Source organism: Passer domesticus, chromosome 17, assembly GCF_036417665.1.
Source record: "Passer domesticus isolate bPasDom1 chromosome 17, bPasDom1.hap1, whole genome shotgun sequence".
NCBI lineage: Eukaryota > Metazoa > Chordata > Aves > Passeriformes > Passeridae > Passer > Passer domesticus.
The window spans coordinates 6,981,181-6,999,180 of record NC_087490.1 but is presented as its reverse complement, the minus strand read 5'-3'; the positions used below and the strand labels follow the sequence as shown (position 1 = coordinate 6,999,180).

At 40.7% G+C, this 18,000-nt stretch overlaps 1 protein-coding gene across 3 annotated transcripts in view; it reads right to left on the bottom strand.

Moving 5' to 3' along the window:
• Positions 1–18,000, bottom strand: part of ZDHHC8 (zinc finger DHHC-type palmitoyltransferase 8) — a 118,754-nt gene that overhangs the window by 90,794 nt on the left and 9,960 nt on the right. The window contains exon 1 of one of the 3 annotated variants that reach the window (XM_064393033.1): positions 5,662–6,034. The exons of the other annotated variants lie outside the window; for them this stretch is intronic. The gene's annotated coding sequence lies outside the window, so the exon portion shown is untranslated. Of the gene's footprint in view, positions 1–5,661; positions 6,035–18,000 lie in introns of those variants that run through there. 3 annotated transcript variants of the gene reach the window in all.

The window sequence follows — 18,000 nt, the reverse complement described above, 5'->3', positions numbered from 1 at the left end:
AGTGATTTCACGCGCAAGGGAGGCTAAGGGCACAGTTCACAAAAAACTGGTGCCAACAGCAGAGAGAGCACAGAACCAACCCTCTCTGCTATTGCTTCCACAGGAACTGAACCACAGCAGCACACCTGATGAATGCCACCGTCAGTGCTGGCACACAGTGGGTGTAAAGGGATGCCATAGGGTGCATGGTCTGGTGACTTTTTCAGAAGCAGCACAGGGTAAGTCACCTTCTGCAATCATGAACAATGTCCCAAAAACTATCACAGCTTTTAGTAATTCCATTGTTTGCTTCTGTCTTCCACTCATGTCAGAATCCATTTCACTGCTTTCCCATGTTTTCCCTCCTATTCACACAGTACTCAAAGTGGCCAGTAAAAGTTAGAATCATAGCCTACATATTTTGTTTGTTCAGTTTCCTTACTTTTGGAAGCTTTCCAGATGGAAGCCAGGAAAACAAGTTTTAGAGACAGGGAATACTGACCAAGGGCTTAAGAAGCATCTAAAAGTACTTGTTTTTAAGAGGACTACATTACAACTACTATTTTTAGTCCAGCAGTAGAAAGCTGGGCAGTTTTTGATCCAATGCAAGCCTTGGTGGCAACACAGAAAGCTCAGATTTGGATAAGTGACCTGCACTACTTTGACAGAGCTAAATAAATACAGAAGCTAAAAAACAGTAAAAAGAAACATTAAATAATACCTTGGATCTCCTGTCTCATTAACCTATGAGAAACCTGGGAATGTCAGACAGAAGGGTTCCCCCTATGAAAGTGTTCTATTTTAGAAGTAGTACATACAAACAGTGGCTTCCTACAGCTTTAGTCATCTCATTTCCAGACAAGCTTGCTGCTCAAATGGGAGGACAAAGAGCAGAAATTACAGCATCACTTCACACTGCTGTGATTCTCTGGAGCTGTGGACTCTGCTCCCTCATGCCCAGGTGCCAGTCCCAGCTGCTGCAGTTTGAGGGTCTGCAAATGGAGCCGCTGTGGAAGGGCACACCCAGACTCTGAAGTCCTGCTCAGGAGTGAGGTGACAGGGTCTGCAAAAATTGCAAGTCCTTTATTTTAATTAAACACATGCAGATCAATAGTCACTCTTCTAGATATGCATAGTCTTGATTTAATCAAACCAGTTAGTTCTTTTCTTTCCACAGCAATCAATGAAAACCATTTTCATTAATTAACCCAACGGTATCCTGGCTCTGAAGAGTTTAGTATAAGCTGAAGCACTGAACAAGTAGGCAATATACAGGGGAGAAGAAAACCCACATGTCTTCAATCTTTGAAGAGAATTACTTAATTTGAAGTTCTGTTTGCTTTCCAAACAAGGCTATGCTGAAAATAACTATGGGCCATAATATCTTTTTTGTTTTCAAAAGAACACTCGGCACAAGAGTTTATCATGGCCAAGTACTTACTCCCTTTCACCAGAGAGGAGATAAAAAGGACAGACAAACTTCCAGCAAGTGAATTGCACTTTTCATTAGGAACATAACTTTTTGAGAACCTATATTTTCAAGTTTTGTAACCAGAATATAAAAAACGTGCAGTAAACACCAGTGATCAAAGAAGCTACAAATTACAACACAGAATTTTCAGTTCTACTCTCCATTCATGCTAGCACCCACTTATAAAGACTAGTTGTTCACACAGCTACAGGAATGAGACTGGTAATCATTGCAGTGCAGTTTATCACTTTTTTTTTTCAGATGAAAAAAATGAGCCAAATTTAAAAAAATAAAATTAATTTGTTCTGTACATATTTGCTGTTCAGTGGCAGACCAGGTATGCAAAAAACCCATATTGTAACTAGGTCTCCTTTCTTGTGTTAAATACCATGACAACTTCAGTCCTTTGCATTATTTGCTGATTCAAGTATTCATAATTCGCTCAGTATAACACAAAGAGACACATTAGTTCCACTAAAATTTCAAATACTCTTTTGCACTATCTTAAATCAATGAAATTGCTTGTATAGAGAAAGAATTAAAGTCACCAACAGGCACATGAGAGTCACTTCATTTTTCTAATGTGTTTTAAAATAGCTAATGAAGGACAGGCTTTTTATAAAGCTTGGCATGTGTGTAAAAATGTTTAAGCCTTAGGATCTGTTTTATTAGCCTCTTCTTTTGGACCTCTGACACTGCCCACCTGTCTCTGGTCACTCTGGATCACATTTCACCCCAGAAACAAAACAGGAGGCAGCAGGATAGACTTGCTTTCTTCCTGCCCAAAGACTTCAAAGGAAGGGCTCTCATGCCTCATTCCTGGGGAGCAAAATCTCCCTGCTAGCCCCTGAGCACCTTTCTGAAACTGCCAATGCTAAATGAAAATCCACAACAGTGACCAAAGCACTCTGATTCACTTTACCTCTCACTCCCTCCTTTCTCCTGTGCAGGTTTGTCCTGTAAGCCAGCAAAAACCACTGCTGTGAGGAACAGCACTGTTGAAAAAGCACAGATTAAACACTCCATGGTTCCCAGTCACTCCTCCCCAAAATTAATTCATTTGGGCCTCACCTACTTAGGCAAAACTCATTCAGATGAAACAGGGATAGTCCAGCACACCCCAGAATGAGACCACAGGGATGGGGTCCTGTCAGGTGCTCAGAAACGGCCAGAATCCTGAGATGCAACTTGGTACACAGGGATCATGTTTGTCTGCCTCAGGAAGCTGCAATTCCTGCTTGTAACAGAGTAGGTTTAAGGTCCCAGTGAGTCATCCCTGAGCAATATTGTCCTTCCTTTCACAGGTGCTGCAGGTGCCAGCCAGGGCTGTGCCTCAGAGGAGCTGCTGCTCTCCGAGCAGTTTCAGCACAGGAGAGGGAAGGAGCGTGGTGAGGAAGACGAGCAGTTTGCAGCACCAGCTGAGCACTGTAAACCCCCCAGACAGACAGTGGGCTGTTAAAGCGTGCACAAGGACATTCCTCCCCAAACCCCCAAAGTGCTTAAACAATCTTCACTGTCAATAAGGAACAGGAGCGTTCTTCGAAAGCCCAGGATGAGTTTGCTACAGGAGGATTTTTATGCTAATAACTTATTGAACGAGCCAGCTAGGCTCACTACATACAATTTGGACTTCAGATACTCAATATATTCCTGCCAACAACTCTGCTACGTACTGAAGGAGCTCCTACTCCAGCAGACATTAGTTCCAGTTGTAATTTTAAAAAGTAATTCATTAAAATGCTGTCATGCTATGATAACAATGTTCTTAATAACCTGTAAATCATTTAAATGCCTACATTCTTTTGAAATTCAGGAAGATTTAACTACTGCCCATAGTATACAGGGCTGGCCAAAACACTGACAGAAGAGCTATTCTATACTCCAAATCAATTTTCTTCTCCAGTCAGCCTTTAAAGCTCATTGCTAATATTAGCTTTGGGACTGCATGAGATTTTAAAAGTGAACACAAGAGAGGCACTTTTCAGAGGCACACTGGAAAAGTTTGGTTCCTTCCAACAGGCACTGGAGCAAAATTCTCCATACTCTATGTCAGTGAACTATCAGCTGCAGCAAAGCTTTTGCAGTGGCTCTAAGATTTGGGAGAGCAAGGGAAAAGGATGATCACTCTTCTGCATTATCCAGGCTGTGAGAAAGAGTTGACAAGTTCAGTGGTCTGAGCCTGGACAAAAAAGTGATAGTGAGCACCAACTCCTTGCCAGCCATGAGTAACTGGAGCAGGAGGATATTCACATGGGCAGGAAGAGCAGATGTGGCAAACTGGCTTTTAAACCTTTTGGAAACAAATTGTGACTTTAAGCAGCAAGTTTGATTTAAACAACTCCAATCTTGCACGATCAGGATTATCTCTTTAATGTTTACAATAATTCTTGTGTTTCAAAACTAACTTATAATTTATGTTTCAATATTTCTCCCTGTGTGGAAGATATTTCTATCAGAAATAAAACATTCTCAAAACTGTCTTCCAGTTAATGAGGTCTGTGCATCAAGCTAAAGGCACTTCCTTTGGGAAAGCGTGAAGAGTAGGAGATTAAACCCTGTGCATTAAAGTGGATTGAAAGGCCACCAGCACAGTAAAGAGCAGCTTATATCTCACTTATATTTGCTCCAGGCACTCACAGCAGAATTATAACCTCAGTTCAAGGCAAACAACACTATTATCATATACTTGTATTTCTTGCATCTAAAACATTAACCAGATTTCAAAGTTAACCTGGAATTCGTGCTGCACAAGTAGACAGCAAATTAAAATGGTTTCTCATCAAGTCATCAAGCTTAAATATAGATGACCTAATGCAACTGGTGATGTTCACAACCACTGGTGTTGATAAGTCTGACCAATGGGCACCACAATAACAAGGATCACTCTATCATGTGCTAAGGAAAAACTGCTGCTCAAACTTAGCTTAGGTGGCATTAACTATTACTGCAAGCCAGAGTCTGACATAAATACATATTTAGAGCGCACCGGCTTTTTCTATCCAGCCATGAGGCACTGAAATCTTAGAGAGGAGCCTCAGCTTGTTAGACTGTGCAATAAACATAATTCCAGCAGTCTGGATGCTGTACCAAAATAAACAGAGGCATTAAAAGCAGTTCTCCAGTATTTTTAAAGGGGCCCAGGAAGGACAGTCAATTTGGTTCACACACAATGTGTTACTGTTTGGCATTATTTCTAAATTTGGGGGGGGGAAAGCTGGTAGACCTGAGCAAGTACTAGAAGATGGGCACAAGCCACTTCCCTTCTGGCAGGGCAAAACACATTGCTGTCACACTACCAAGTTAAATGCATAACAGTGTCATCTCTTGACAGGTGTGTTATGAGCAAAGGCAGTTATGATGGAGTGCTTCAGGACAGCGAAAGAGACAACTGCGAACTGGGCTGAAGCTTTAGTGCTTCTGCTCTGGAAACTTCATTTCTCAGAGTTTTTGACCTAGTCACTTTTCCTGACATTGACAGAAGATGATTACTTCTCCTTGGCTCTTCCTATGTACCCAATAATAGGGTACAGCTGCCAAAGTTACCCAAACATATCCCTGTAAAACTGTGGTAAATGTTTCACATTTTGTCCTTCTGCTACATGGATGTTAGTGTGGGCAGTTGCCACATCTTTAAACCTTTTGTAGTCCCCAGAGAAGAGGGAAAGTTTTCTGGAAAGTTTCCTCTAAAAATCTCAGCCCTATAACCAAAACCCAGCATTTAAGAGGGGTTAAAACTAACCCCATCAAGTTTTCTCTGGGATTAGCAGGAGGGACAAGGTTTTTCAGCAGCAATGCAGTTGGCTCGTGAGGCTACAAAATTAATTACCTGTTGCCAGCCCCTGGTGTGGGGATGTTTTCAGCCACAGCCTCCCACCAGTGAACCCTCTTGACCAGCAGCTTGTAGAGCACAAGAACAGATGGGCTTTGTGTCCTGTGCTTGGCCTCCAACAACCCCAGACCATGACAGAGAAACTACAGTGGAACACGCAAATGGAGGATCCTCGAGTCACAGATAAAGAAGCCACATTAACGTGACTCATAGAATCACAATGGAAATTCTGAGGAATTTCATAAATCAGAGTGAGCCATTGCTGCACTCTGACATTCAGCAATTTTCCTGAAGCGAGATTGTTAAGCGCTAGTAAAAAACAAGTCTTTCACAGGCAGAAAAAATGGGCAAATCAATTTTCCTCCCAACTTGTTTGACTGACCTTGAGGTACAGGTGGGGATGATGAAGGTCAAAATGGTATTTTTTGGTAACAGTCTTCTTCTCCTTGATGTAAAGATTCATTGAAATGTAGAACTGCTGGAACATCTATGTAGAAATGTTTACTCTTTGGGGTTTGGGTGCCTGTTCCCAGACGCTGAGGGTGCTGGGCCTCTGTGAGGGGAGCCCTCAGCCAGGCCGTGGCATCTCAGAAAAGGGCAAAACCCCCACAGAGTGTGGGGAAAAGTGTGAGAAATGTCCCTGCGGTGAGGGGAAAAGTGTGAGCAATGTTCCTGGGAGTGGCTGTGCTGGATTCCCTGGCAGCCAGCACAGAGCAAATCCACACTGCAGCCTGTGGCAGAGCCTGTGCTGAGGCAGGGGGGATTTCCTGAGGGAGCAGGGCAGCGGAGGGGAACCGCAGGCCATGGAGAGCCCACAGAGGAGCAAGAGAGGGGCTGAAATGGACTGACCCCAGCACACATTCCCCCTCCCTTCGGCCCTGCTCAGGGGCAGGAGGAAGTAAAGGAGCTGGGAGCAGAGGAATGAAGCTGAGCTTGCAAAAAACAGGGTGTTAGTGGAAGGTGTTTAGGTTTTATCTTTGCCTTCCATCATCCAAATGTAATTTAATAATTATTAAATTAATTTTCCCTGAGTTGAGTTTGTTTTGTCTCCGATGGCAACTGGTAAGTGGCGTCCCTGTCTTTATCTCAACCCACGAGGTTTTTCATCCCGTTTTCTCTGTCCCGTGAGGGGGAGAGTGCCAGAGTGGCTGGGTGGGCACGCAGCCGGCCGAGGGCAGGGCAGAGGGAGAGCTCGGAATGGGAACCGGCCCAGGCTGCTCCACGCTGGGCTGCGAGCAGCACGAAGCCCTTACACAGCACTAACTCTGCTTTGTAGCCATGGCTCCAGCACCTGGAACAGGCTCCCTGCACAGAATATTTCCAGTATCTGCAGCTATAAACCAGCAATTCCATAGGAAATATAAACAAGGGTGCATTTAAACTGCTGTCAACACCAGCTCTGATCTTTCATGCTGACATTAACTACCCTCACAGTCCAAGACTGAAGGAATGGATGGAGGAGTGACAGGTCTCACACAGAGCACTGAGGAAACAACAGCTAAAAAAAAGGAAAAAATATGCTTCAAAGCAAAAAAAAAAAAAAAGAGAAAGATGATTTCATCAAAAAACAGCCAGATTTTATTAATCCTGACTGTGCTTGCAGGATCTCCAAAGGACTACAGACTAGTGCACTCCTTATGTAATTCCTGCCAATCACCTCTTCAAGCCAGAAACACCAGACAGAAAACAGTGTTACTAAAAAAAAAAATTAAATGGGGAAAAAAATCAACTTTTTAGCTTTAGATTTAATAAGATACTGGACTTAATGAGGATACAGGGAAAGGAGATAAGAATTGAGAAGAAGTAAAATGAAAAAAAGGCAAAACCCCAGCATTGGTTTGAAGACTGTTTATTTAAAATTGTTGCTGACCATAAAATGAACAGAAGTAACAGGAAATAAAATATTGCTGTATCTAAGTGCCATGTTTCCATGATAATATGGAACAGCATCATATGCTGCAATAAAATGTTTTAGCTGATAATTTCTTGTCTTTTTGGCACTCTGCTGACACAGTTTTAAAGTGTTAATTAAAAAAAGAGTCAAATCAACACCACAAATTGGATAGATTTGTGCCCTACAAACAGTCTCTTCTGACCAGTAATTTGTGGAGCTGGGGCTCAGCCAACTTCCAATGAATCTGTGGAGAGTTTCCAGCAAACTGTCATCGCAGCAGGATGCAGTTCTTGATAGGGTGATCATACATGGCAAGTGAAGTGATGCTGAACTGTCACTAAACAAGTCTATTTTATTGTGCCTGAACCTTCCTTTAAGGCTCACCCAAATATGGAGATTGACAGTTTATATCCAGATAAGCATTTACACCATAATGCACCTAAAGCCCCATGGTATCCACATGGAAACAAGCTTTTCGGATGATTGTCATGTTGTGGGAACAACAAAGAACACTGGACCAGCCACAGCTCTAGAACACAAACATTTTTTCATATTTATAAATCAAATAGGCCATGACAAGAGACCTGAACATGCAGTACTTTCCCCTTAGGGATTCTGACTTGTTTCCCTTCTATTTTCTTTAGTTTGAAATAAAGAATTTTAGATTTAATATACATGAGAGCATTTTAAGTGTGCCTAGCACAGCACTCATCCTGTATTCATCTATTGCTAATACTTTTAAAAGGCTATTTCCAAGACACAGGTAAATAAGCACAAAAAGAAAGCTAATCTGCATGTAGAATAACAGTAATGTGGAAACTCGGTGCAGATGTATTGACTTTTGACAGGTTTCTGCTTTCTGAACACGGACACAGTTAAGGCTAGGCAAATACAGAGTGAGAATCAGCAGTCTAAGTCTCCCTTGATGCACCTTCTCTCCAATAGCCTTCAAAATATCACAGGTAATGTCAGAAAAGTGATAGTGAACTGTTTGTGTATTCTTGGAGAAAATAGAAAATTCCTTCTGTGTTACTGCCATGGAAATCAGAATATCCCTGCTCACCCTGCAACTTCTTCCTTAGATACATAAGATGGGGGGGAGGAGGAGGGAATGAAAGAAATCCTTGCCTACTGCACAATAATTCATAATAGCACTATTTTATATTCTCCTGTCTTTCCATCCTGCCCCTACCACTTAAATGGGTGCAGACTGCAAATTGTCTGAAATGTCTTCTAAAAGAGATAATTTAGCTTAAAATCACTGTTTTCTGAACTCAGAAGAATAAACAGAGTAAACAATGCATTTTCAAGACTGTCACCCTATGAAAGAAGCAGATTTAAGAGGACTGACTTTCAGAGGGAAAGCTCAGTATTTCCTAAAATTTAGAAAGACCAACTTGAAAATGAAGGAGTGAAGAGAAGCATCTGAAGACTAGCAGCCACTGGAAAAGCTGATGGAATATGTTTAGATATCTGTTGATGGGACTGAGAAGGCACAGGTATAAAACAATATTGCATATTTTCCATCCTGAATCACTTTGCCAAATTAACTGTTAGGCTGCAACCTCTCTGCTACCTCTGCCCTTAAAGCAAAGTATTTGTCCCAATTAAGGCTTCAACCAAAATGATTCAGATGTTTCCAAGAGAAAGCTGACAAATGTTATTCTTGTCTCCTGTTGAAAAGCTCATCCCTTCAGAGCTACAGAACAGGATCCTCTCCTGGGCCAGAGACAGTTGTCTTTCAGAAGGGTAAGGCCCAGGACATGTGCATGCTAAAGGCTGCTCAAGGAACACAAGCAGCCAAGTCAGGAGGACCAAGAGCCCTCCAAGAGATCTAAACTAAGCATGCATCCTTGAATACCTTGGAATAATCACTTTGCAGTGAGATTTCAATGGGCAGGTCAGGAGATCAGATTCAGGTTCTAGCTTTAAATGGGCTTCAACCCATCTCAGTAATTCTTATACAGCTTCATCAGGTTATTTAAGTAGGCACAGTTAAGAAAAAGTGAGAAGGAAACTAAGAGGAGAGATCTGAATTAATGCAGGCTGTTTAATTAACTAGCTCAATATAACTGTAAGCTTTTTTTATTAAAAAGGAAAAGAAATGCCTTCCAAAAGAAGAGGCCAAACTGGGACTAAAAGACAGAATGTATATTAAAACCTCAAGTTTTCTAACTGAGGAGTTGGCAGGACTCACATGCCCAGGGGAATCAATCCCTCATCAGACATGCAAGCATTCACCCATCACACATGCATACTGTGCTGCTTTGGAGACTTATCACAAAATACACAATGGCAGAAGCAGCCCAAAAGAAATGTATTTCTAAGGGAACCAAGAAAAAAACTGGCAAGAAGAGACACATTAAAAACTCCAGTTTTTAATGATGCCAAGTCGATAGTACACTCAAAATAGCTTTTTCTCATTTCCAAAACAGTTGAAGCAACAAAAATAAATAACGTCACTCTCAAAGACACAAACAAAAGCACAAAACATATTAATCACAAAAATGCAGGATCAGTGCCTCACTGCACTAAACACTCCACTAAACAGGGCTCTCTTGTGTTCAGAAGAGGACAATGTAACTGGCAAATTGCTACACATCTTTTCTCCTTCCACCAGGCAGCAACTTAGCTTACTGTTCTGGAGCAAATAAATTCACAAAGAATACAGAACTTCTTAGTGGGGAAGAAGATAGAAATACTGGTCAGCTTCTTTGGAGAGGATGCCAAATATGTGTGAGTCACAATCAAGACAGTGGCCCACTGAGAGCACTTACAGTTTCAATACAGAAGAGTTGTTTCATCAACCCCTAAAAGCCACCCCAGCTCAACAGATGGGATTCGATTTTGAATTGCATCTTGTAAGGCCTCTCCTCTGGCATTTCAGAGGGTAAACAAGCAGTGGATCACCCTTTGTGTGATTGGGCAAAAGGGCCTTATCCACCTGAACAGACTGAACTGGAGATCACCTGTGGAGAGAGACAGAGAACGGCAAAAAGACCAAACCAGAACAAGAGACAGACAAGATGCAGCCAGACAAGCCCAAAAGATCCTGAGTGATGGAAAAGACCAAACATAGGAAATGAGAGATGTGTTCTGTAAAGGGCTCATAGCTTAGTCCACAGCCATGCCTCTCCCTGAGAGGTGGAGTGGCTGGAAGCAGCTACTCAGGACACTTAAAACCCCAATAGTTCTCCATTTCCTTCTGCTGTCAAGTGCCTCTGAAAGGTAAACCATGTTCTTGGGTCATGGCAGTGGGCTGTGACAGCAGCTGTGACATTTGGGGTCAACAAAAGCCCTGGGGCCAGATCCTACAGAGGATAAAGAGTCTCATGTGGGAAACAAGAGGTGGAGAAAATGTGTGTCTGGAAACCTTCTTCAGGAGCACTCCAGGGCCCAAAATTCACAACCCCCCAGCACCCACCACAGGAAGAATTAAAAAATACCCCACCTACATCTAAATGGAGAGATTATAGTTGGCTCAGAAGAGAATGTCTCTTATCAGATATGAATTATAAATCAAACACAACAGGCTAGAGGAGGAGTCATTAATTTTTCAGTTCTCAAACCATAGATATCATGTTTAGCTCTATCCCACTAGTCATTGTAATACAATGCAAGAAAAATTACTTGCAAAAGTAACTAGTCATTGTGGAATCGCATACAAATAAAATTTTAAAGACTACAATGTTACCATTAAACTTTTAAAGAAAGACAACAAAGCTTTTGTACATGTATTCTCTATTCATACATTCATGCAGTGTTCAAGAAACAAAACAGTCCTGCTGCATGATGGATGGCCCAAAATGACATCAGATGGACTAGAAGCTGTAGAATTAAGCAAATCTTCAGAAGCCCTCTCCAAAAGAATGATCTCCGTTCAGCCCTGGGCTGACAGGGCTTCAGTCTGGAGTTGGCACATCTGTGCAAAACTTGCTAAGCACCAGCACTCCAGTTGTACAGCGCCTCTCTGCCTCAGTTTAAGAAGTAAACATAGCACTGATGACCTTATCCACATGTTGCACTACCAGAGATCAGTAGGGATGGAGACTTCCTAAGGAGCAGCACAGCTTTGCCCCAGCAAAGTCTTCTCAACTGAAGCAGAGAGGGAAAGCAGATGTTTTCCAACCTTTTTATCATCAGCAGCAGGCCAAATTCAATGCCACATGTAAGACCTCATATCTTATTATCATTGCAATCTATTTGTCAATCTATGCCTTATTCTAAAAATAAATGAAGATAACACAAGCAGAACCATTTAATTTCAAGGAACCAATCCTTCTAATATTATAGAAAACCTGTATCTGCCTGTCCTCCTCCACTGTCCACCAGATTCTTGAGAGCACTGCTCATACAGACTGGCTTTGATTTCAAAATTAATAGATTATGTAAGATGAGGGAACATTCTCAGCAGAGCTCTGCCAAGAGGAGCTGAGGTGGCCCTGGCATTTTATTTCTGATACAAAACTATCCAGACATGGATTAGAAGTTTTGCTTCGCAACTAAAAAAAAAAAATCACATTGATTCAATGCCTGCACCCAGAAAGTCCTGTTATTTCAATCTTGCATTGTCTTTGCACTGAAATTTCTGTAGCAGATATTAATTTCCTTTGTTGCTGCAGATGCTACAACTTCCATACATGATTTAGAAGTCATCAGATTCAAAGGCTTCATATCTCCTTCTGTTTCACTTGTGCTGTGTATCAGAAAGCAGCCATTTTATATACCTCTTTCTACAGAATTCTCAAAACCTAGTAATTAAAAAAAACTAGTGCCTGTTGATGCTCTTACTGTTTTTGCCACAAAGACTCATTAGCCATTTACACAAGATACAGTATGTGCAAAGCCAGCTTCAAAAAGAAGAGAAAGATGTGAGACTTAGGCACCACACAACAGAGAAATTAGACAAGCACCTAGAGATCTAGAGTTACTGGTCAAAGCCACAGGTCTGAGCACATGAAGATGACCATAAAGACATCCTCCAGACCCTGCTCCACCATTGTGCCTTGGAATGTTGGAGGATAAGCCAAGTTAACAGTGTGGTTCCACAGGGAAGTCTCAAGGCAGCAGCTCCTGAGCCCAGTGCCAGACACAAACCCCATGGAGGGAGAGCTGCCCAACTCATGGCTCCTGCTGCTTGGAGCCAGGAAACTGCATCATCAAATGCTGGGGCTTGGTAAAACACAGGAGGTGGTTCAGCAAGCTGCTGACAGCAGACAGGGGTTAACCGCAGCATTATTAGATCATAACACATCTGGAGAGTCTTATTGCTGGGGCAAACATTAATCTTCAGAGAAAGCTAAACATGCAAAATGAGATCTCACTCATGAGGAAGAACTGAAAGGGACGTTATACATAATGAAAATAATCCTAAATAACTTTTGAAACTAAACTGGCTGAAAAGGGAGAGAGGAAGTGTTTTTCCATAAGAAAATACCTACCTCTCTTTGCTGACTGGAATCAGAGTAAGCAGAAAAGTCTTAAGCTGAACTTTTCCATTTTGAAGCATTTCTATGATTGACCCAAGTTTAAATTAAAATGATGCCTGTTTATAGAAATGTCCAAGCTTTCCTTATTCCCAGAACTGTACTTAAATTGTGTTGATATAGATATTACGTTACATTATTTCCCTGAAGACATGAATAAGAGCTAATGTAAATGCCAATTTAGTTTTAAGAATCCTTGGAGGGTAAAGCTTTGTCTGGCTTTATTTATGAAGGCCCTTATATATTTAAGCAGTCTCAAGTTTGCTTTGTTGGGCTCCAACTTAAAAAGTAATTTGTTCATTTAAGAATATTTTGCAATTACTTTAGTCTGAGAGTGTACCAAGCTTTTCTGGAGAGTAATCATTTCATGGTGCACACGTACACTGGAAACAGCTGCTTTGGTGTTTAGATTTCAAATTCTAGAGATATTTTTGTTGCACCTGGCACCCCTGCCTTCTGTTGCTGGATGATCTCAACACACAGCAGTAGAGTACAGGTATTTCATAACGATTTCACATTTGAAGTGCACAAATTCTGTGTTTACACTCCCACAAAGAACCATGGTAACCACTGCAATATCTAAATATGGGTTACTGTATAATTTATTCCATAATATCCATCCTGAGAAAAACACAGAATCAGGTACCCACTAGTGTTTGCATAATAGTTTAGAGTGCAGAATTTTAGCCACTTTGGACAGCTTTGAAGCTAGTCTAGTTAAATTGCATTAGTAATTGCAAAAAAACAATCAGTGACTAATTAAATCCTCTTTCTGGACACAGATTACTGGCTGAAGATTTATGTAGTAGACACTACACTGTAGTGTACTCACTGGAATTATTTTTTCCAATCACCAAACAAGGATTCCTAAAATTGCCTCTCCATGGTAAAATAAGATCAAGGCTGTGTAGGTTTTTCCAATCTATGGTGTTTTTTTAAAAAAGAACAATACAGAATTTCTATTAAAAACTGCAGCATTTCTGTCTCAATCCCCATGCCTCTTCCTCTCAATTTCATTAGCTGCTCCCAGTGACAAATGATCAACTAATAGTATCTCTGTAACAGTGCAGCCAAATTGAACATTACTTTCAGATTATAGAGAAATAAGTGTTGTATCTACTGGCTTGAACCAAAGGACAGTAAATCAGTGTTCCACTTCTGCACTGATTACACAAGTGCATCTCGTGTAGCTTTACAATACTTCTCCCCCACTGCAGTGTGCATCTCCTTCATGCTCTAAATTGGCTTACACCACTTTACTGCTGTATTTCAGACATCTTCCAATGCAAACTGAACAAAGTTCATGGCTTCCCTTTGCTGGCCTTGAAAAGTTTACTTGTAGCTTATCCACTACATGAGCACATATCTTGTTCCAGGTCATCTCTCACAGGTCCCCCAGAGATCCCCACACCACAGGGCCCTACAGCTGATTTCATCTGAGAAGCAGACAGTAGCAGAATAAGTTGTTTACACAACAATGTTATGTGCATAATTAGTGACTATCCCAGGTAATGAATCTCAAAAATCAGATCTCCAAGGTCACCACATGTATTTATCTCTCGGTTTAAGTTTTGTGTTTTTGGCAATAACATTCTGTAGTTGATATTACTAACAAACCAGCTGAGCTTGAACAATCTTGTAGAGATTGTTTCTATTTATAAAAGGATACACATGTGGCATACTTGGACAAACAAGGACAGTATTTAAATCAGCATCTTGAAAAGGACTTTAGACAAAAAAAAAATTGCTTGTATATTCTTGTACAAAGGCTGGGAGGCCCACCCTGATCTAAATGAGACGCTCATTCCTATTTCCATATGACCTTACCCTCTGCTTATTAGGAAAAATAGAAAGGAGGTTGCTACTGGCATAAATCACACACTGACTACAGCTGTGGCCCACGTACAGCAATAACTTCCATTCCAGTTGCTTTTCTGCCTTTTTCAAAGTGGATCTACAGTGAGCACTGAAATGCCACTGCAGTGGCTGCAGAAAGCTCTGCATCCACAGCTGAACATAGGTAGCCAAACAAACATGAGTCTCCTTTTTACTTTCTCAAAGTACAGGAAGAATATAATATTCTCACTGATAAGAAATATCAAGATTTTTCCTAGAGGAATTAATTTCAGTAGCTTTCAGAAAGGTCCTGTGCTGCCAACTTTGCTGTTGGAAGCAAAGATCACTGCCCCTGGAAGCAAAGGTCATAAAATTAACTAGCTAAAATGAGTAAAAGTGAAGCTTCTTAAGGCACTAAAAAATAGAAACCAAAAACTTTTCACACTTCAGTTAAATATATTTTCCTGTTGAGACTGCCCATTTTATCTAGAATGACAAGCTTGTCTACATTCTATTTCCAAAAATTTTATAGCAAGATGAAATTGCCACAGCTTAAAAGGACATTTCTTTGTCATAACCAATGTAAATATTTTTCAGAAGATTACAGACATGACAACTGAGATGACTCAGGTCAACTAGGCAAGCATTGCTTCTTTTAGACTGCAGGTAGAGTGGACAGGAAAAACCTGCCATTAAAAATGCATTTAACATGGAAAATGTAAGGTATCTCAGGAGGACAAACTGCACTGCTTGAAATCAGTATGTGACTGTGAAGTCAGTTTTAAAATTCACCTGATTAAACTGATCCACACTTTTTTGCACATTCTTTTCCCCCTGTATAGTGTCACCTGCATGGCTGTCAGTGAAGCTGCTCCCTACCAGTTGCAGTGATTTCTTGGTTTGGCATATGGAAGGCAAAAAAATAAAAGAAAAATCAGAAATACATTAATATTCCAAGTAGTGAAGAATGGTGTGGAGAGAACATTCAAGGAGTGGGGAATTTGTTCTGTTTCATAATTAGCATTACCACTATGAAATGGACCCCTAGCTAGAAACAGACAAGGCAGAGGAGCTCTGTGCTCCAAAGTTTTCAGAATGCCAAGGATATCTGATATGACCATCTGCTTAGGATGGGGGGAAGTGGATTTGTGGAGTGGCAGTTTCCATGTGCTCTCATCCAGACCACAGCACACCTGGAGCTTCTGGCATCACACAGCACAAGCAACTGCCACCAGAGCTCTCCCAAATCCTCAAGTCCAGCAAGTTATTGGGCAGAAGCCAAACTGTAAGAAGGATGTAAGACCACACTCTAAGGCAGAATTCATGCTGTCCAGCAGCATATCAAGATAAAACAATCTGAGCTACAATTTTATCTTTATTTTCTTTATTGTGCATCTACTTCTCAGCACTCAGTTCTGTTTCCTCTAGGCTGGTATAAAACACACCTGTGTTACAGATGAAGCTCCATAACATCTGCAATGTACATTTTAAATCACATTTTATCATTTGATCTAACTGAAATCAGAACACTGAACTGGCAGAAGTGAACATCTGCACATCTGGAACTAAATATTTTAGGCAAGGAAAACATCTTTGGATACAAATCAAATCCACTAAAGCAAAGATGATCTTCTATTAGCTTGGCCTTTGCTAGTGACTTAACAAACCCAAGTGAAAACAGCAGACTGTATTTTTCCCTTTGTGAATATATGCAAGTCATGGGAGGAAAAGATCTAACAGATAGTTCAAGAACTCTAGGTACACATATCACTACATTTTCATTAACTATCATCCAGGATGGTTATGATAGTTTTGAACTTTAAAGTGCTATTATCTGTGTATTTTAAGGCTGTTCCAGGGCAGGGTCAGATAACTGCAGGAAGGGGGTAGTGCTTATGATTTAAGGAGTGAATGCATCATAAGTGCATCTGGATTCATACATGTCTAACTACAGAAATGCTGAGTGTTTTTAGTCCACGAAATGCAGTAACATGCTATACAAATGTAGGGGCAGCACCAATTTTTCTTTAAATATTCATCAACCAAAGCCAAGCCTTCCTCCCTGTTAAGGTAAATCCAGCAGCCCTGCTATGGAGCAGTCTTCCAGCCATTCTTCCTCCTCCTGCCATCTGAACAGCACAGGTTTAGGCTATTTCTCTATTTTTCTTTCCCTCCCTACTGCGACATCAACTTCAATTGCTCTTCCACACCAATTTATCACTCCTCAATTGTTTCCTGAAGGTTATTAATATTAGACTCCCTGTGCCACAGACTGCATTAGAGTGCCAATTGCACATGTCTGTGGTGCATATCTATGATTATCTCCCATTAGGACTCTTAAGAACAAAGTTGTTCATATTTTCAGTACCGACTGAATGAGTTTTCACCTTATTTGTGCTTTCACTTCACCCAGAAAATTACCCATTTTATTATCCCATTTAAAGAAATAATATACAGCAGTGTTACTACCATTACATCAAAGAAGTAGTGGCACCTAGACCTTTGTTAGGAATTACATGTTTCCTCTGTGTTTCAAAGATGCTCAAGAGGCTGCATGCTACAGAAAATAGTCTGAAAATGGGTATTTTATGAGAAACATCAGGCCTACAATATTCAGTGAGAGAATGATGAGCTTTTTTCTCCTTACTAAAATGAGCCACAGTTTCCCCTTAAAACCATATGCTTTCAGCTGGCTGTGTAACCTCCAGACACAGGCACTGCAGCTGCTGAACTATCTCAGAAGTTCTCAGCACCAACACCTACAGTAAGCAGCCAATTTAAGCAGGTTAAGAGAATTATTAACTCCAGAATAATTAGAGAATCATTTAGGTTGGAAAAGTCCTTTTAGACCACTGATTCCAACTGTTCACAGGTGACATTCTGCTTGCTGATAATTAAGCTGCATTCCCTGCTGACACTGAAGTTGCACAACCTAAAATAAGGTGGGAAGTTCTTGAAACTCAGGGTCTTTGAATGAACACAATTAGGTTTACATCACAGCACTTGGTAGTCCAAGGCATAAGAGCCCAGACTTCACTGAAATAGGTTAAATTGCTACCTCTAACAAAAAGTCGTATGAGAAATATGAAGAAAAAATTATTTTAGTAGAAATAAATTCAGGTTTGCTAGAACTGAATCACTGCATTTGTCCTACACTAAGAAGAATTAGTTCTTCTTTCATTACACCATTTGATTTGCTGATATAAGTAAATTAACTTAATCATTCTATACAACATTATTGATAAGTTCCTTCATAATGCTTAGAGTTAATGCTTATTTACTCTCCCACTGTGACAAATTAGACCACCTACTCAGACGCTGTATTTATTTCTGATGGAACACACATGGAGTGCTAAAAGCCTGCAATAATACAACTCCAATATTCAGTTGCCTTTCCAGGCAATAATCTTGATAGCTAAATAGTTTAGTTCCCCCTCATAAAACCAGAAGAAATATAGCAGTGATACAGCGAATCCTAAATGCTCAGCTGAGGGAAAAAAATAAA